Source organism: Rhinopithecus bieti, unplaced genomic scaffold (genome assembly GCF_001698545.2).
Source record: "Rhinopithecus bieti isolate Rb0 unplaced genomic scaffold, ASM169854v2 scaffold_5948, whole genome shotgun sequence".
Taxonomy (NCBI): Eukaryota; Metazoa; Chordata; class Mammalia; order Primates; family Cercopithecidae; genus Rhinopithecus; species Rhinopithecus bieti.
In genome coordinates this window covers 1,764,856-1,783,858 of record NW_016805422.1, presented here as the reverse complement: position 1 = coordinate 1,783,858, position 19,003 = coordinate 1,764,856, and the positions used below count along the sequence as shown (strand labels likewise).

Sequence of the window (19,003 nt, the reverse complement as noted above, 5' to 3'; positions counted from 1 at the left end):
GATGGGGTTTCACCGTGTTAGCCAGGATGGTCTTGATCTCCTGACCTCGTGATCCGCCCGTCTCGGCCTCCCAAAGTGCTGGGATTACAGGCTTGAGCCACCGCACCCGGCCTTCTTTTCTTATTTTCTTTTTCATTTCATTTTTCTTTCTCTCCCTCCTTCCTCCTTTCCTTCCTACCATCCTTCCCACCTTCTTTCTTTTTGGTAGTATATCACTATGAATTCACTGGTTGAAACATATTTGTTATGTTTCATTTAATTGTAGTTACTGTCTTTATTTATGCTCAAATTGCCCCATTTTTGTTCAGTGGATACTTCCTCTGATTGGTTGCCAAGTCCCTTTGACACAGTAGTCTTTGATCACTTCCTTGTTATCATTAAGACAGCATGTTCTGGATTCACTTTGTACATTTTCTGCTCCAAAACCTGGAATGAGACATTTGTCCTATATAAATTACTTCCTTTTAGTGAAAACGATTTTGAAGTAAAAAATTTTATTGCTACTGAGTTGTTCAGTATTTCTAGGCCTTTACAGGAAGCAGATCTTGGCAACAGATCATTTTAAGATAAAATGCATCATTAATGTATGCTGATTTTTCCAATTCCAGTTCAATACTTACAGGGTTTTTTCTTGTTGTTGTTGTTGTTTTGATCTTACATATACTGTGAAATGTACCATAAAAGCCCTCTAATTTTCAACTGCTGGTCTTAAATTGGCTAGGTGTACCGGCCAGAGATATTGGGGCTCTTCTACCCTTGGGTTTGTTAGCATTTCATATGATTTTTTGGGCTTCCTTCCACGCAAATGCTGACACTATAAAGGTCTTTCGATGCTTTTTTCCCCTACATGCTCATATTTAGGGGCTCATGGGGATACTTTATCACCTAGTTTTGTTTAGAGTCAGTGAGTTTTTGTTTTACCATCCTTGTTCCTCTGTCTCTCTTAATGGGAACGTTTGGTGAATTTCACAAAATATACTATCATCTTCCTTTTAAAGTATATTTTAAATTTGATGCTATTTTATGATAGATAAATTATTTCTACAATATATATATATTTTTTTTTTTTTTTTTTGAGACGGAGTCTCGCTCTGTCCCCCAGCCTGGAGTGCAGTGGCGCCATCTTGGCTCGCTGCAAGCTCCGCCTCCCGGGTTGACGCCATTCTCCTGCCTCAGCCTCCCCAGTAGCTGGGACTACAGGCGCCGCCACCACGCCTGGCTAATTTTTGTATTTTTAGTAGAGACGGGGTTTCACCGTGTTAGCCAGGATGGTCTCAATCTCCTGACCTCGTGATCTGCCCGTCTCGGCCTCCCAAAGTGCTGGGATTACAGGTGTGTGCCACCGTGCCCAGCCTCTACAATGTATTTTTAATAGAATTCCTATTTGTGACTCCAAGTTCCAAAGCCGTTACTTTAAAGGACAAGAAGAACTAAATTTTCCCAAGTGATAGAAAGGATGCTTAGAGGGTCACAGACAGAGGCCTCTCATCTTGGTGAGTGATTGGAGATTTCATACAGCCTTGAAACATAGCAGAAATGATTTTGTTCAATATTGTGTAGCAAAAACCCATCTTTTAAAGCTTAATATTCCAAAGAGAAGAGAAAATGAAGGAAGATGCCACAAAATACTTTTCTTTCCAAAAACGCAATTCTCAATGCTTGAAAGGCAGGATGAGAGAAAAAGCTTAGAAAGAAGGAGGACCAACTAATTTCTATCTGTGAAAAAGAACCAATTATAATAAGCTATTATGTGCACATTTCCTTCAAGTATCAATTTCTGTAGACCAGATAAAGTTCAAAAGTCCAGGCCTGAAAATAGATTATGATATTAGAGCAAATAAACCAGAGCCTGCTAAACCTTGTTTAACTGTTGGAGTGGTTGCCAGATAATATTTTAGTTTCTGCTATTAACGTAGATATTTTTCTTCTTTCAGTGTAAAAACTATAAAATACTTTGGAGTGCTATTAAAACTTTGGATTGTTTATTTACCACCTATCACTCTCTACTTCAATTCTTTTTTTTAACTGAGATATAATTCATGCAAAATTCAACTTGTAAGCATACAATTCAGTGGTATTTATACTTATATTCACAAGTTGTGCAACCATCATGATTATCTTATTCCAGAATATTTTCATCACACTTCCTCTGCAAAAAACAAAAACAAAACACACACACAAAACAAAAACAAAAACAAAAAACAAAAAACAAGAAAACCCTTATACTTGTTAGCAGTCACTTCCCATTCCTTTTCCTCATCCCCTTACAACCACTAAAACTTTCTGTCTCTATGTATTTGCCTATTGTGGACATTTCATGTAAATGCCCACACCTTGGCCTATACATACACAGCTTTTTTTCATTATAAATTGAGATCTCTGTATGCATATCTGTTCTTTCAGAGCACAGTGGTCCACGTTGTATTAGTTTGGCTTTCATCCTTTGAATCAATACCACCTAATAGCTAATATCTGCATCTCTTCTCTCATTCTACCTGCCTCTTCCATTGCTTCAATTACAGAAACATGAACTACCTTTAGTCACCTTCAGTGATCAGAAAAATTATTTCTCAGTAGCCTAGTCAAATAAGTTATCAATTGGTCAGATTAAAGGTAGCTCAATGTCTTCATCTTTAAAATACTTACAAAGACATTCTTGGAAAGCTATAGTGCCTCTACTATTCATGATATTCATTCATTTATCCTTCTTCTAAAAAGGATTGCATCTCTACTATGTAGTATGTACTAAGTGCGGGGAAAACAAGAATGCTTTCAAGTCACCAATTTATGCTTTAGAGAAGAAGTCATACCAGCAGACTCGCCATGCCCATAGAGTGTGATATGGCCTACAATGGGACACAGCTCAGTGTGCTTTGAAAGCATTTAAAGGGCACCCAGCTTAGTTTTTGAGGTTTTCAGAAGGCTTTCTTGAAAAAATGCTATCTAAGCTAAGGCCTTAAGGGTGAGAAGAAGATAATTAATTATATAAAACAGATAAAGGAGAGAAAATACAGAAAAAGATAACAAATATGTCCTTGGATTCTAAGTTCATTCATTCTATGAAGTTAATTTTCCCACCTACTATGAGTAAACACTCACAGTGTTTATAGTAGTTATAACTACTACTGTAAGGCTTATGAAGATAAATGTAGAGTATATGAAAATGCAATTGAAGTTAATATTTTTGAATGAATAAGTACATAAATACATCCCAGCCCATGCCATGAAGAGTTTTCCAATCTAGAGGAAGAAATATAACATGTTACTCCTTTTAACCCTTACCATGTACATAGACCAAGATTATAACACAAGTTTGTTAATCATTATGACAATGATCAAAATGGACACTGGCACTTGAAAAAAAGTTGTGTAAAATCATGAAAAAACGTACATATTTAGGGAGCCAGGGAATAAAAACCAATGCATTATTTTCAGGCTAACCTTATATAATGCTGCTGTGATAAATAATTATAAAATTTCAGGGGCTTAATGCAATAGGGGTTTATTTCTTGCTCATATCACAATCTCATGTGTACTGGGGAAATGTCCTTCACAGTTTTCCAATTAGCAGAGTATAAGAATCCAGGCTGCTTCCATCTTGTGGTTACACCATCTGGAAAATATGACCTTAAAGATTACCATGTGTGGTTGACAGCTCCTAGAATTGATCCTAACAATCCCTATCTTGTGATATTCATGCCTTTGTGATATCCTCTGTCTTTGAGTGCGGGATGGATCTACTTATTTCTAATGAATGGAAGGTGGCAAAAGTGATAGGATGCCAATTTTTGAGATCAGGTTGCAAAAAGACTGACTTCTGTTTTACTCATCCTGTCTTCTCCCCTCCTCCTTCTCTCTCTCTCTCCCTCTCCCTCTCCCTCTCCCCCTTCCTTCCCTCTTCTCCCCTCCCCATCCCTCCCTCCCTCACCTGTCTTTGCTGTGGGAGAAGAAAACTGACATGATGTGAGCAGCACCATGGAGAGAACTATGTAACAAATAATTGATGTCTTCAGCTAAGGTTCAGTGATGCCCTTAGTCCTACCAATAGCCATATGCATGAACTTGGATGTGGGCCCTCCCCCATTAGAGCCCTGAGACCCCTGCTTAGACCTTGAAGATAATCTTCTGGGAGGCTTTGAGTCAGAGGCACTCAGCTAAATTATACCCAAATTCCTGATCCATGGAAATTGTGAGATTGTTTAAGCCACTGAATTCTGTAGTAATTGTTTTTTTTTTTGTTTTTTTTTTTTTTTTTTTTTTTGCACAACAATGATAACTAATAAACCAAGGCAAAAGAAAAGAAGAAATTGGAAGATTAAGTGGAATGTTTTTAAAATTCCAGGTCTGGAAGTAGCTTTCATCACTTCTACTCATACCCACTGGCTTCAACTCAATCACCCGACCCAATCTAACTGCAACGGAAGCTGGGAAATATAGAGAATCACATGGATATTTGATATTACATTTGTTGTTAAAGGTTTAGTGGATATTGACCAATTTAATTGCAACCTTTGAACAGGATTCAGTTACATGTGAAGTCATAAAACATTTAACTGGGAATTTACTGATGAACATATATATTCTTTTCTTGTTGCCCCAAATACTAATGACAGCCAGACAATCAGTTACCACTGATTCAAACCACCTTAGTATCAGCCAATTGACCAATTTAAAAAAATTGGGAAAAAATGAGCACATGCTTGTCAATTGCACGAATGACTGAAAAATCATTGTTCATAGGCGGCATTCAAACCACTGACTCTTCCAATACGATAAATTCAGAGGTATCACCTATACAGGGCTTTAACATACAAGGAACTTGTTCCAACTTCCCTGTACCCTACTCCAACACACCTCTAAATTCCCAGAAACTCCTGGAGAAGAAAGATAACTGAAACAGTCAAAATGCTCTGTGCACTGATAGCTTTTAGAGTCAGAAATGCAATTTTAACATTTCTGTCCAACTAACATGTAATCCATATGACTAGATGTTAAGCATATTAATGTATTGCTTTTACTTTAGAAAATATTGGACAAGAATTCCTGGCCTCCAACTTAGCATATTACAGATTTAGTCTTTGTTACCTCATTACTGTAATAAGTGCAGACTTATTCATATTTTTTTAAAAAAATTCTTCATTGGATTTTAGAAAGATTAGACTTTATATAAGAAAGGGGATAGCCAGTTTCCCCAAAACATGAATAGTCGTGATTCCAGGAGTTTGAGACCATCCTGGGCAAAATGGTGAAACCCTGTCTTTACAAAAAACACAAGTATTAGCCGGGCATGGTGGTGCACACCATGGGAGGTGGGAGAATCTCTTGGGTCTGGGAGGTGGACGTTGCAATGAGCCAAGATCCAAGATGGTGCCACTACCCTCTAGCCTGAGCGACAGAGCCAGACCCCGTCCCAATCAATTGATACAAATGTGTTTGAGAAGCAATTCTGCTAAATGTTATGGGCTTGGCATATACCAGCCATTTATGTTACACAGCAGCAAATTAAAATGTAAAAGGGCTATCAATGGTTGATTATTTGGAAAATAGAAACTATTAATTATCTACATTGCTTAGAATGAAGAGGATTTGAAAGGTGTTTTGTTTTGTTTTGTTTTGTTTTCCATCAAACTGCCCCTGGAGACACTAAAAGTATCAGTAAACTTCTGAGGACTGTAGGCTTTCCACCCCCTTCCTTCTTTTCTCTCGGACCTGGTGAGTTGGCTATGCTTGTAAAGCAGCAGTCACAGGATTCCAAGAAAATTATTTGATGTTATTAACTTCTGAGCTTTATGAAGGGCTTTAAAGCCATATCTTCAGATACTAAGTGAAAGAGGAAAGTGAGGCAATTTTCAGGTAATGCAAGTAATAAACCCAATTTTTTTGGCCATGATTAACTTGATGTTTTCAAGAAAAGAAGATAGTTTGCCTCAAATAAACAGACTGCTAATGTTCTCCACTTGTCTTGAGAATACAGATTTGGCCTTAATTAAAAATTCAGGCTGGGTACAGTGGCTCACACCTGTAATCCCAGCACTTTGGGAGACTGAGGCGGCAGATCACCTGAGGTCAGGAGTTCAAGACCAGCTTGGCCAACATGGTGAAACCCCTTCTCTACTAAAATACAAAAAAATTAGCTGGGCGTAGTGGTGCACACCTGTAGTCCCAGGTACTCGGGAGGCTGAGGCAAGAGAATTGCTTGAAAGCAGGTGGTGGGAGTTGTAGTGAGCCGAGATCATGCCACTGCACTCCAGCCTGGGCAACAGAGCGAGACTCCATCTCAATTAAAAAAATTCATACCATATGACAGGTTTAAATACACATTGCTATAAAATGGTTGTCTTTTGGAAGATTTTTTTAAATGAACTTACATTTGATTCTGAGATTTTTCTTTTTCCATTAGATTCTATAATTCCCAATTCTTTGGTGACAAAATAATATTTTAGATAACCCTATATTTGACTCAAAGCACATTCTCTTCTTCCGTTTTGTTAGAATACCCTTCATAGAAATAGGACCTTATCATAGAATTTTGCATGTCTGTGAAGGAAGCACCAGTAAACCAGTCTGATCCCTCCTCCTCCACATGGTGTCCCTTATCCTAGTTTAGAAGGACTTGTGATTTCAACCAATTTACTCATAATTAACCTAAGAATTTTTGGTAGCCATTGGTAAGAGTGTTAGAAAGTACGATTTTGTAAACTGACTGCTCTCCCCTTCTCTGTCTTTCTGGTATTCCTGGTCCCAGTCTTGCCCCTCTGCAATGTATCCTCTATACACTGTCATTTTCCTAAATCGTCAGTCTCTCTCATGCTTACAACTCTTTAATGGACCCTCATTGTCCTTAGATAGAATTATAAAGAAAACGTGGCATACACATGATGAAATACTATTCAGCCATAAAGATAATGAAATCCCATCATTTGCAACAACAGAGATGAACATTCTAAGTCAGGCATAGAAGGATAAATACCATGTGATCTCATTCATACATGGATTTAAAAAAAAAACATATTGATATAAAAGCAGAGAGTAGGACAGTGGTTACGAGACTGGGGAGGGGAGTGAGAGAGAAGGATAAAGAGAGGTTGGTCAATGGGTACAAAGTCAGAATTAGACAGAATAAGTGCTGGTGTTCTATTGCATGATAAGGTAACAGCAGTTAACAGTAAGGTATAGTATGTTACAAAATAGCCAGAAGAGAGGCTTTCTGCAAGAAGAGAAATGATAAATGCAAGAGGTAATGGGTTCAATAAATGCCCTTATTTGATCATTATACAATATATAGATGCACTGAAACATCAAATTATACCCCATAGATATGTATAATTACAATTGTGTCATAAAAAAGAATAGCAGGATACAAACTTCTTAGCAAAGCCTAGGGGGCAATGGTGACCTGCCCCTATTTCCTTCTCCAGATAATCTGTCACCACCTCCTTGCAACATGCAGTTGTTAACACTGAACTCAAAGAATTTTTAAGTGCATCACGGTGGCTTGTTTACAGATACATAATTTTATTACATGATACTAAATGATTTCTGGGGATAATCAGAATTGGTTATTACTTTTTGGGGAGTGAGGTTGACAATAATAATTTATGATGAAGCTTCCTCACCAGAAATAGGCATCTGAGTAAAATCATCAGCTAAAATTATAGAAAATAAAATATAGTTCAAGAAATAGAAAATCCAAAATGCCTATTGTCTGGAAAGATGACTTTTTGTATTTTTAATTGATGTATCATAGTTGTTTATATTTTGAAGGGACATATGATACTTTGATACATATACACAACGTATAGTGATCAGATCGGGGTAACTGGGATATCCATCACCTCTAACATTTGTCTTTTCTTTGTGTTGGGAACATTCTCTTCTAGTTATTTTGAAATATACAATACATTTTTGTTAATTGTAATTTCCATACTGTACAATCAAATACTTGAACTTATTTCTGCTATCTAACAGGTTTTTTGTACACATTAACCAGCTTCTCTTTATCCTTCCCCTTCCTTCTTCCCTTCCCAGCCTCTGACAATCACTATTCTACTTTCTACCTCCATGAGAGCTACGTTTTTAGCTCCCACATACAACTGAGAGAATGCAATAAAATATTTTCAAACTATTATCTGACAAGAGATTAATAACCAAAATATATAAAGACCTCAAACAACTCAATAGCAAAATACCTCAAATCATCAAATTAAAAATGGGCAAAAGATCAGAATAGACATTTCTCAAAAGAAGACCAATAGCCAACAGGTATATAAAAAATGTTCAAAATTATTAATCATCAGGGAAATGCAAATCGAAACCACAATGGGATATTATCTCACTCCAGTTGGAATGGCTATCATAAAAAAGACCAAAAAAAAAAAAAAAAAAAAAAAACAAATGCTGGTGAGGATGTGGAGAAAGGGGAATGCTTGTTCACTGTTCGTCAGAATGTAAAATAGTACAGCCATTACAGAAAACAGTAGAGAGATTCTTCAAAAAACTAAAAATAGAACTACTCACTACTGGATACATATCCAAAAGAAAGGAACTCAGTATATTGAAGATAAAAATTGTATGTACAATACATATGCACTCCCATGTTTCTTACAGCACTATTTGCAATAGCCAAGGCATGGAATCAACCTAAGTGTCCATCAGTAGATGACTAGATAAAGAAAACATACATATATTACGCACACACCACACAATGGAATATTATTCAGCCATAAAAGGGAATAAAATCCTGTAATTTGCAGCAACATGGATGGAACTAGAAGTCTTTATGATAGGTGAAATAAGAAAGACACAGAACAAAGTGCTCTGACTTTGTATCTCTAGCCCACAGGGAAAAAAGAACCATAAAAATGTATTTCACTCCAGTAGATTTGGTTTTTCACAGTAGTATAGGTTAGCAATTCTGAAATTACTTTCTGTGTATTGCAGAATTGGGCCCAGGACTGAGAATAAAGTAGTCTTATAGTAAGCATATATAATGTAATCATTATTTTCTTCTAAATTATTATAAACTTATTCTGACTTTGTTTACTGTTCAGTGACAGATCTAAGATGATGGAAACATTTGAGATCTGATGTTTAATTTAGCCAGATTTGCAAAATAAATGCAAAAACAAGTCTCTATATACAAAAAGTTTCCACTTCTCTCTTCCTTTTCAACATATCACAGATAAAATAAATTCACATTTATAATTTAATTACAGTATACCAATGGGTTGGTTAACCTCTACTACTTTTCTGAATGTCTGTGCTATTTAATGCAGAAATACTTAAGGCAGATTTAAAATATGAGAAGAACCCAAAATAATCTATAAATTGTAATCAAATTTAAATCCCAACAGGACTGTTTTGTCAAAGTTAAAAAAAAATGCCAAGGTTCACATAGAAATGTCTAAGCACAAGAATAGCTAAGATTTAAAAAATAAAAATGAACAAAAGGAATTGTCCTATTAAATTTCAAGAGTTATAATACAGTAATAGTTTTAAGACAATGTGAAGATGGCAAAGAATTGAACAAATAGATCAATAAGAAAGAAGCAAGAGCACATGAAGACCCATGGATATTTGGAAATTCTTAGATTTTAAAAGTGACATTTTGGATCAATGAGAAAGGAAGCACTGTTGCATAACTGGAATTAGGACATGTTGTTTTCTTTATAGAAAAAAAGCCAGACACCTATATCACATAACACATAAAAATTAATTTTGGTGAAACAGAGATTTAAATTGGAAAAATTAAATTATTGGTAGTAAAATTTGGAAGACAATCTTATGACAAAAAGATAAGAAATAATTTATTAAGCAATACATAATAAGCTATTAACCTTGAAGGCAAAATCGATAGATATGATTGTGTGAAAATTAAAAACTTCCACAGAAATAAAAACCAGACTCAAAGCAAAAGAATTACAGTCTAGTAGAGATAATGGGCAAATAGATTAGTATCCAGAAAATAATTCTTAAGGTTTACAAATCAATCAGGAAAGGATAACCATGAAATTGCAATCACAGAAGAAATACATGGGAAATAAAAGTGGAAAGTGTATTTAATTCCAGTAAAAATCAAGGAATAACGAGTTAAAACAACCATGGGATTATATTTCACACTAGTTAGCTTGGCAAAAATTTAAAGAGCTTCACAATATCGAGGATTGGAGAGAATGTGTTAAATCTGAAATTCTCATATTTTGATTAAGGACATGTTCATTAGTAAAACCACTGTAGAGAAAAATTTGGCAGTTTCTAGAAAAATTGAAAATGTGCATAATGTGGCCTGGTAAATTTCTATCTAAGTAAATATGGAAGAGACATTCATTCACCTATGGACAGAGCTGGATGCACAAAGTTGCACACAGCAATGGTAGAAGAATGAGGAAATCAGAAAAGAAAAAAAAAGAAAAGAAAAAAAAAAGAATGAGCAAATCTAATATGACACAATTAGATGTTGACAATTATACAGCAGTTTAACCGAATAAGTTTATATGTATAGACATCAGTAGTTCTCAAAATGATGCATGAAAAATATGCAGAAATATATGCAGTATGGATGTCTTAAAAACATATTTATATTTATTACTTTCACATATGAATACAGAAAAGCTAAAAATAATGATAAAATAGCAAGCAAAGAATGAAGAGGAAAGGTAGACATTAAATTTAGGATGGCTAAAGCCCTTGTGGAGGGAAGAAATTGAATGGAATCTGGAGCGAAGTACAAATGAATTTTATTTTTCCCATAATAATTTATTTATTTATTTAAAAAATCTAAGAAAATAAGACATGATGTCAATATACATGAAATTTAAGTAGTAATGATGGGGTAATTTTAAAATTATATTTTTACTTTTATATGCCTTAAAATTTCTCTTAAGTATTAAAAAATAAGAACCTAGATACACAAGTAAATCAAAAAATGGAGTTTTGGAAAGTATTATTTTATGTTTCCAGCTTTACTTTTTTTTTCTTCATTACAGTTTTCTTCAGAGCAATGTTCTATAAATCAAGTCATATCTCTTTAAATATATTGAGTTTTATAATGAAAGTTAATAGAATTATGGATATGTTACAGATAGGGGTATATTAAGATGATCAAAAGCTATGAGTGATATCGTCCCATCTTGAGAACTCTGTTAAAGCTCTGTCACTACATTTTAAAACCAATTTAGGACTATATACACTCCCACGTAAACATATTTTGCTGTATTTGGAAATGTCTCATGTTCTTTTAAAAAATTTCCTTGTAAATTTAAAATATAAAACATCAACGGTCAGGATTACTCCTTGTGTTCATTTGCCAATGTATTTGCAAAAATTGTTACTGTTGTTTTTCTCCTTCCATTTCAAACAAATTTATGCTCCACCTTACATCAGCCTCAAGTTTTTGCCCTACACATTTAGCCTTAAAGACATTCCACCCAGTTTGATAAGTTCCCTAACTTCTGTATCCAAAGAATATTTTGTTTCTTTTTAAAGAAGCCTCTGCTTCATCTTATGTCATTATACTTGACAAACAGCTCCTTCTGCCCTACCAGATGAGCTTATCAAATGAAATATCTTTCCTAGTATTTAATTAACAATGTCTTGAGAGTAGCAGAGTAAGATGGCAGAGTAAAACTCTAGCTATTGTCCCCCAGCATAAACATCAATTTGAATAACTATCTAGACATGAAAATATCTTCACAAGAACTTAGGAAACCAGATAAGAGATCAGAATATCTGATTGCAGCACAAAAATAAGAAAAGATGCATTGAAGAAGGTATGAAGGATAGTTTTACATTATTTGCATCACCCATCCCTCAACCTCAGACAGCCCAGCTTGGGGAAAGACACTGTCTGCTTGACAATATAGAGAGGAAAGTGAGCACCGGAGTTTGTCTTGAGCCTCAAATCTGGGCCCACCACAGTAAAATCCAGCATCAGGTAGGTTCCTGTGGCCCCATATTTCAGGTTGGTACCCATGAACTGAGTCTCTAGACCTACTTCAGTGTCAAATAGAATCACATAGCCCCAGGTGTCAGGCTAGACCTACTTCAATGTCATATAGAATCACATAGCCCCAGGTGTAGCAAAGTTGATCTCCACATCAATGCTGGGCTGACATCAGTAACCCCAAGCTCCAGACAGCCCTCCACAGCAGGCTGGCCTTAGCAGCCTCAGGTTTCTGACCCAACCCAATGTTATGTCAACTGTGGCTGTCCCAGGCTTCTGGCCTACCTGAATGCTGCTGATGCCATAGGGGGCCTCAGGTTTTTGGCAGTGCCACACTGGATGCAGCTGCCCCAGGATCCTGACTCATACCTGCATGGCACCTGCTGCAGGACTTTCCCAGACAAAGCCAGCCTGTTAATACTGGAAAAAGTACCTACTTCTTCAGATGTGCAGACAGTGATGCAGGACCATATGCATCAAGAACCATTAGTAGACTATAACCTCACCCAATGAACAAAATAAAATACCAGTAACTGATTATAAAGAAGTGAAGATATATAAAATGCCTGACAAATAATTCAAAATAACTGTTTTAAGGAAGCTCAGTGAACTTCATGAAAATGCAGAGAAACAATTCAATGGAATGAGGAAAACATTAAGTGATCAGAATGAAAAATTTAATACAGAGATTGAAATAATTTAAACAAACAAATAGAAATCTTGGAGGCCGAACAAAACAAAATGAAAATGCAATAGAAGAATCAATAGAGCAATTGAGCAGAAAAAGAATCTGTGAACTTGAGGACAAGTTATTTGAAAATATACAGTAAGAAAAGAAAAAAGAATGAAAACGAATGAAGAAAACGTACACAATTTATGGAGCAGTTTCAAAAGAACAAATTTATAAGTCATAGGGCTCATGAAGGGGAAGAGAAAGACAAATGGGTAGAAGCCTTATTTTAAAAAATAGTAACAGAAAACTCTCCAAACCTGGAGTGAGTTGTAAATATGTAGGTATAAGAAGGCCAAAGGATTTCAAACAGATTTCATCTAAATAAGACTACCCCACAACATATTATAATTGAACTTTCAAATATCATACACAAAGAGAAGGTTCTGAAAGCAGAAAGAGAGAAGCAGCAAAAAATATATAAGGGAGTTCCAACAGAGGTAGCAGAAAACTTCTCAGGATAAAGCTTACAGGCTGGGAGACAATGGAATGATACATTCAAAGTGCCAAAGGAAAAAAACAAACTGCCAACCAAGAATATTGTACCCAACGAAGCTATTCTTCAGAAATGAAGGAGAATACTTTCTTTTACAAACAAAATCTGAGAGATTTCATCACCATCAGACTAGTCTTACAAAATATGCTAAAGGGAGTTTTTAAACTGAAAGAAAAAAATGCTAATGATTAATATAAAAACATCTGTAAGTATAAAACTCGCTGAGAAATGTAAGTACATAGTCAAATTCAGAATATTCTAATACTATGATGACATGTAAATTACTTATATCTTTAATATGACAGTTAAAAGACAAAACTATTGAAAATAATAGTTACAATAATTTTAAAACATATTATATAAAATGTAAATTGTGGCATCAACATACATCTTACATCTTTTAGAAAATTAACCTAATCACAGACTTAACTGTGAAATGTAAAGGAATAAAACTCTGAGAAGAAAACATAGGTAAAAATCTGTGTGACCTTGGGTATGCTGATGAATTTTTTGATACAACACCAAAACATTATACATTTTGTAAAAAAATGATAAATTGGGCTTCATTAAAACTTAACATTTTTGTTCTGCAAAAGACATAGTTAAAAATGACAGACAAACTACAGAATAGGATAAAATATTTGCAAATAACATATTTGATAAGGAAATTATACCCAGAATATGTAAAGAACACTTAAAACTCAACAAACAACCCAAGAGACCAATGGACAAAAGAATTAAACACTCCACCAGAACTTATGTATAAATGGCAAGTAAACATACAAAAAAATACACATGCCATTAATGCTTACGAAAATACAAATTAAAACTATAATAAAATACAACTACACATCCTTATAATAGCTAAATTTAAAACAAACAAAAACCTGACAGTATCAAGTGCTAGAGACAATAAGGAACAACAGAAACTCTCATTCATTGTTGGCGGATATGTGAAATGGTAGAGCCATTTTGGGAAAGTTTGGTAATTTCTTATAAACACACACTATATGATCCAGCAGTTCCATTCCCAAATATTACCTGAGTGAACTGTAATTTTATGTTTACACAGAAAGCTATATGTGAATGTTTATAGTAGATTTACTTATAATTGCCAAAAACTAGAAACAACTCATATGTCACCTAAGTGGGTGAATGAGTAAGCAGACTGTGGTACATCCCTACCATGGAGTATTTCTCAGCAATAAAAAGAAACAAACTATTGATTCTCTAAACAACATGGATGAATTATAAGTGCCTTTTGCTACCCAGACCCATATGCCTATGTAATGTATAATTCAATTTATGAAGCATTCTGGAAAAGGCAAAACTGTAGGAATAGAAAACAGATCAGTAGTTTCTGGGAATTGGGAATTGGGGAGGGATGGACAACAAATGGGTCAGACAAGGGAATTTTCAGGGCAATGTAACTCTTCTGTAGAGGACAGTGGTGGTGTATATATGGCTTCGCCAAAACTTATAGTGCTCTGCATTGACTGTATTACAAATGTATGCCGTAAGCTCAATGAAGGGGTCGAGGAAGAAAGAAACTAAATAATTTTTTAAAACAGTAAGACTAGATATGAGTTAGCAATCCTAAAACTACTGTATTTGTATACTAGGTTGGACAAATAGGTAAATATATAGTAGATCATGACAGCCCAGTCACTTTCACTGTCAGAAAAAGAAATTACAAACAAGCAAGTTGGAAATCCTAGGATGAACCCTATGATGCTAGATCAGAAGCTGAGATATCAGTACGAACTCATGTTTACATATGTACACATACACACAGATAGGTACAGAAATAAATGTAGTGATGTGTGTACAAATGGGTTAGTATGCATACATTATTTTCTAGCTCTGTCCCCTGTAATGGGCTGGAAGCAGTGATGCCCTATCCACATAAAGTATACCTAGTGCTCAGATGCTGGTTTCTAAATACCATTCTTCAGTAAAATAAACCAAAGTAACATTGGAGAGATAGTTGATTCTAGGGCTTGGACAGAAAAAAATACAAGAGTCTGGAATATTTTGTAATTCCAGTAAAGAAGACCTAAAAAAAGATGGGCTTGTCAAAAGGGCATAAGAGTCAATGTGAAAGAGCTGTCAATGGCTATCGTTTGAACAATTTAAGCCAGAAAGTAAATCACAATAGCATTGAATTATAACCCAAATAATAAAATAAAAATTCATGAACCCATGCTGATATAAATAGTTTCTCTCTCTCTCTCTCTCCACACACACACACACACACACACGCACGCACAGACAACATGACTAAATTAGAGGAAAAGGTCATTTTAAAAAATAGAATACTTCTACCTTATAAATGTAGAGGAAATACGATAAATGGAAAATCACCATTAGAATACCACAGTAATAAAAATGCAGGCAAGATCCACTGATGCATTCTAAATTAGCAGGACAATTTTAAGGCAATATTTGTACCTTAACATGTCTTCCCCCAAACTATGTTCATTATTGTGATAGTTTTAGCATCCATCTGCAAATTTTTTGCTACTTACAGCTGCAGGAGTTGGAGCTTAATGCTTCTACACTTGAGTACAGCTACACTTAGTGACTTGCTCCTAATGAACAAACAGAGCATGGAAAGAGGAAAATGATAATTTACAGTGGGAAACCTGGCAGATTCTCCCTTATCTAAGTGATCAAGGTTGACTTCATCAGTCATGTTGGTATCATATGCTCCTGATATGATATTATACAGGATACCTCTGTGATATTCTTCCCTCAAATTTATAACTTTAGTATAATAATAATAATAATAAAACATCAGATAAAAACTGACCACTACTTGCTAAAAGTTTTGAACTTATGAAAGATAAGGAAGACTAAGAAACCCTCATCAGTTGGAGGAAAGTGAGGAGACAAGTTGACTAAATACAATGTGATACCCAGGACTGGATCCTGAAACAGAAATCGCCAAGAGAAAAAGTGGAGAGACCTAAATAAAGTCTCTCATTTAGTTAATATTATTGTACCAATGTTAATTTCTCAATTTTGACAAACACAACATGATTATATAAAATGTTAACATCAGAAGAAGCTGAGCAAAGGGTATATGGAAGCTCTCATTTCTATTTTTGCAACTCTTCTGTAAATCTAAATAAAAGGGACAAAACACGAATGCCACAAGAAATAATTTTGTGTCTATTCATTAAAACTACAAAGGTAATGATTAAGGTAACTAAAATAATTATATAGCTATTTTAAGAAGAGGGGGAGGAAAAGTGGACACATGATGTAAGTAAACCTAAATCTCAGCCTGTCAAGGGATATCATAAAAAATCCATGTCAATGTTGACAACTCAGCAAATAACGTTATATGTGTATCATGTGGGTAACAACCAGAAAATCTTAAAACAGACTTGGTTAAAGGAAGTTTCTTATTGGAGCAGGAATAGAAGTGGCCAGAAATGGGAGTCAGAGATTGTTTTTTCATTACCATTTCATTAGCAATATCTGATTTTAGGACCATATGTATATTATTTTGATTAAAAAAAAAAACAAGTACAAAATGGTGTCATTCCACAAAGAGGCTCTGTGGTCAATTAGTTTGGAATGTATTTATTATTTTTCCTCTATTTTGGAGAGTCACTATATATTGTCATATTAAAAACTCAGAGAAATTATAAAATAAAAAAATAAAATGTAAACAAACTTTCTGTAAATCAGTATTTTCCAAACTTATTTGTCCACAGAAACAGGTATTAGCCTTATGAGAAACTTTCACAAAATATAATGCAATTTGGGAAATGCTGTGCTCTGAACCCTTGAAGAGTAAAAGAAAACCACAACTGAGAAATTGATGTAAGGCTCTCCAACTGGTGGCACAGATGAACTCCTACCACTCTCCCTTTAATTGCTAAACTCATCACGGTAGTTCCTGTCTGTCTCCTGTATCTGTCCCAAATACTACAAGAGTCTGGCACAATTTTGCCTTCTTACATGCAGTGTCCTTATTGCTACTTAATCATTTTGCAGATTTGTGCAAACTTCATTCTGGTTCTTGAAATATGTAAAAGATCCTTGAAGCATAATTCTATGCTTTTCTCCACATTGAGAGAGTGAGATGGAACTCAGTTGGATGTCACCTCCCCTGTTTAGGACAAAGATCACACTCTGCCTTGAAACCCAGTAATCAAAAAGGTAGGATTCTGTCCTCTGGGTCCTTCAAAGCTTCTAGTGCTATGGGGAAAAAAAAGAGGCCCTCTGCCTTACCTGGATTTTTGTCCTATGGGGATGATTTCTCGGAGGCTGACAAAATCTATGACTGCAGCTGATGTAATTTACATGGTCCTGAATCAAGGCAGGTGGATTATGTATTCTCTTTGTTTTCACTCTGGATTTATGGGAAGGAAGGGGTATTTTTCCTCTTGTCCAAATATCTTAAATCATTCAAAGGCAGCATTAGACTTTTAACAGAAAAATGCAAATGTAACTAAGATACTTACAATGACCTAAATGCATGCTGATTACCTTTCTGTTATTTTCTGCCCTTAAATAAAGAAAATAAAATAAATGTCAGCAGTACGAAAATGAAAGTAGGTCAGTCTACAGAACCATTAGATCAAAAGCAGTTAGAAGCCAAACACACCTTTCCCAAGTGGGAAGCAAGAAATAAACATGTAAATGAAAAGCATTTGAAGAGTTGTAGCAGTTTTTCTGTTAGCCCTGGCAATTAGCAAGAGGGCATTAAATTATTCTGGTGACTGCATCTTGTAGCTGGAACAAAGTGGAAAGGCTGGTGATGTTACTGAAGGAGATGAGTCACTCCAAAACAAAGCTTCTAGTGAGTAGGACTCACATTTCTCAGAAAGTGAGAGGAAGAATAGGCAATAAGATGTTCCCTGCTAGGATCATGCGGAAGGAAGACCTGACTTTTCACTCTGTGTGTACATGTGTGTATGTGTAGGTGTAAAGGTCTTCTGATTCCTTTCAAATGACCATACTTGAAGGTCTAATACTAACACCGTCATGTGACAATGTGATATTCCAACAGCATGGCCAAATTTGGTGGCCTTCACTGAAGACTTGTACTTGTCCCTTTTCCAAAGATTCCTTTTAATGTCCTATTATGTGGGATCAAGTTAATACACTCATCCTTGTACTACAGAGTTTAACAGAGTCAACATGTACGCATACATGAAGGAAGAGAAGCAGCTAAATAAATGTGGAATACATCTGTTAATGAAAAACTGCTCACAAAATGTTTTTAGAACAAGATAAGATTTCTAGCGATGAAATCTCCCTCTGAGAGAAGAAATGGGAACAGTTACCTGAGGCAAAGCAGTGTGATAGTAGACTCATGTATATAATGCATAGGGATCAAGTCAGGATATTTAGGGTGTCCATCAGCCAAATACAATACATTTTTGTTAAGCATAGTCATCCTACTCTGCTGTCAAATAATACATTTTTTCCTTCTATCTTGCTGTATGTTTGTACCCTTTAACCTATGCCTCTTTATCTCTCCCCTACCCTCAACTCACCCTTCCCAGTCTTTGTTATGTATCTTTTTACTGTCTCCCTCTATGTGGTCGAATTTTTTTTTTAATCTCTCACGTATAAGTGAACATGTGATGCTTGCCTTTTTGTGCCTAGTTTATTTCACTTAAGATAATGACCTCCACGGGCGGAGCAAGATGGCCGAATAGGAAGAGCTCCAGTCTCCAACTCCCAGTGCGAGCGACACAGAAGACCGGTGATTTCTGCATTTTCAACTGAGCTACTGGGGTCATCTCACTGGGGAGTGCCGGACAATTGGTGCTGGTCAGCTGCTGCAGCCCGACCAGCGAGAGCTGAAGCAGGG

At 35.5% G+C, this 19,003-nt stretch overlaps 1 long non-coding RNA gene across 1 annotated transcript in view; it reads left to right on the top strand.

The window, feature by feature from the left end:
- The first annotated feature begins 1,434 nt into the window (after nt 1-1,434).
- The window catches only part of LOC108529842 (uncharacterized), a 54,367-nt gene continuing 36,798 nt past the window's right edge, over nt 1,435-19,003 (top strand). Inside the window, exons 1-2 of the long non-coding RNA XR_001885694.1 lie at nt 1,435-1,493; nt 17,176-17,340. This is a non-coding gene — a long non-coding RNA (uncharacterized LOC108529842). The remainder of the gene's footprint in view (nt 1,494-17,175; nt 17,341-19,003) is intronic.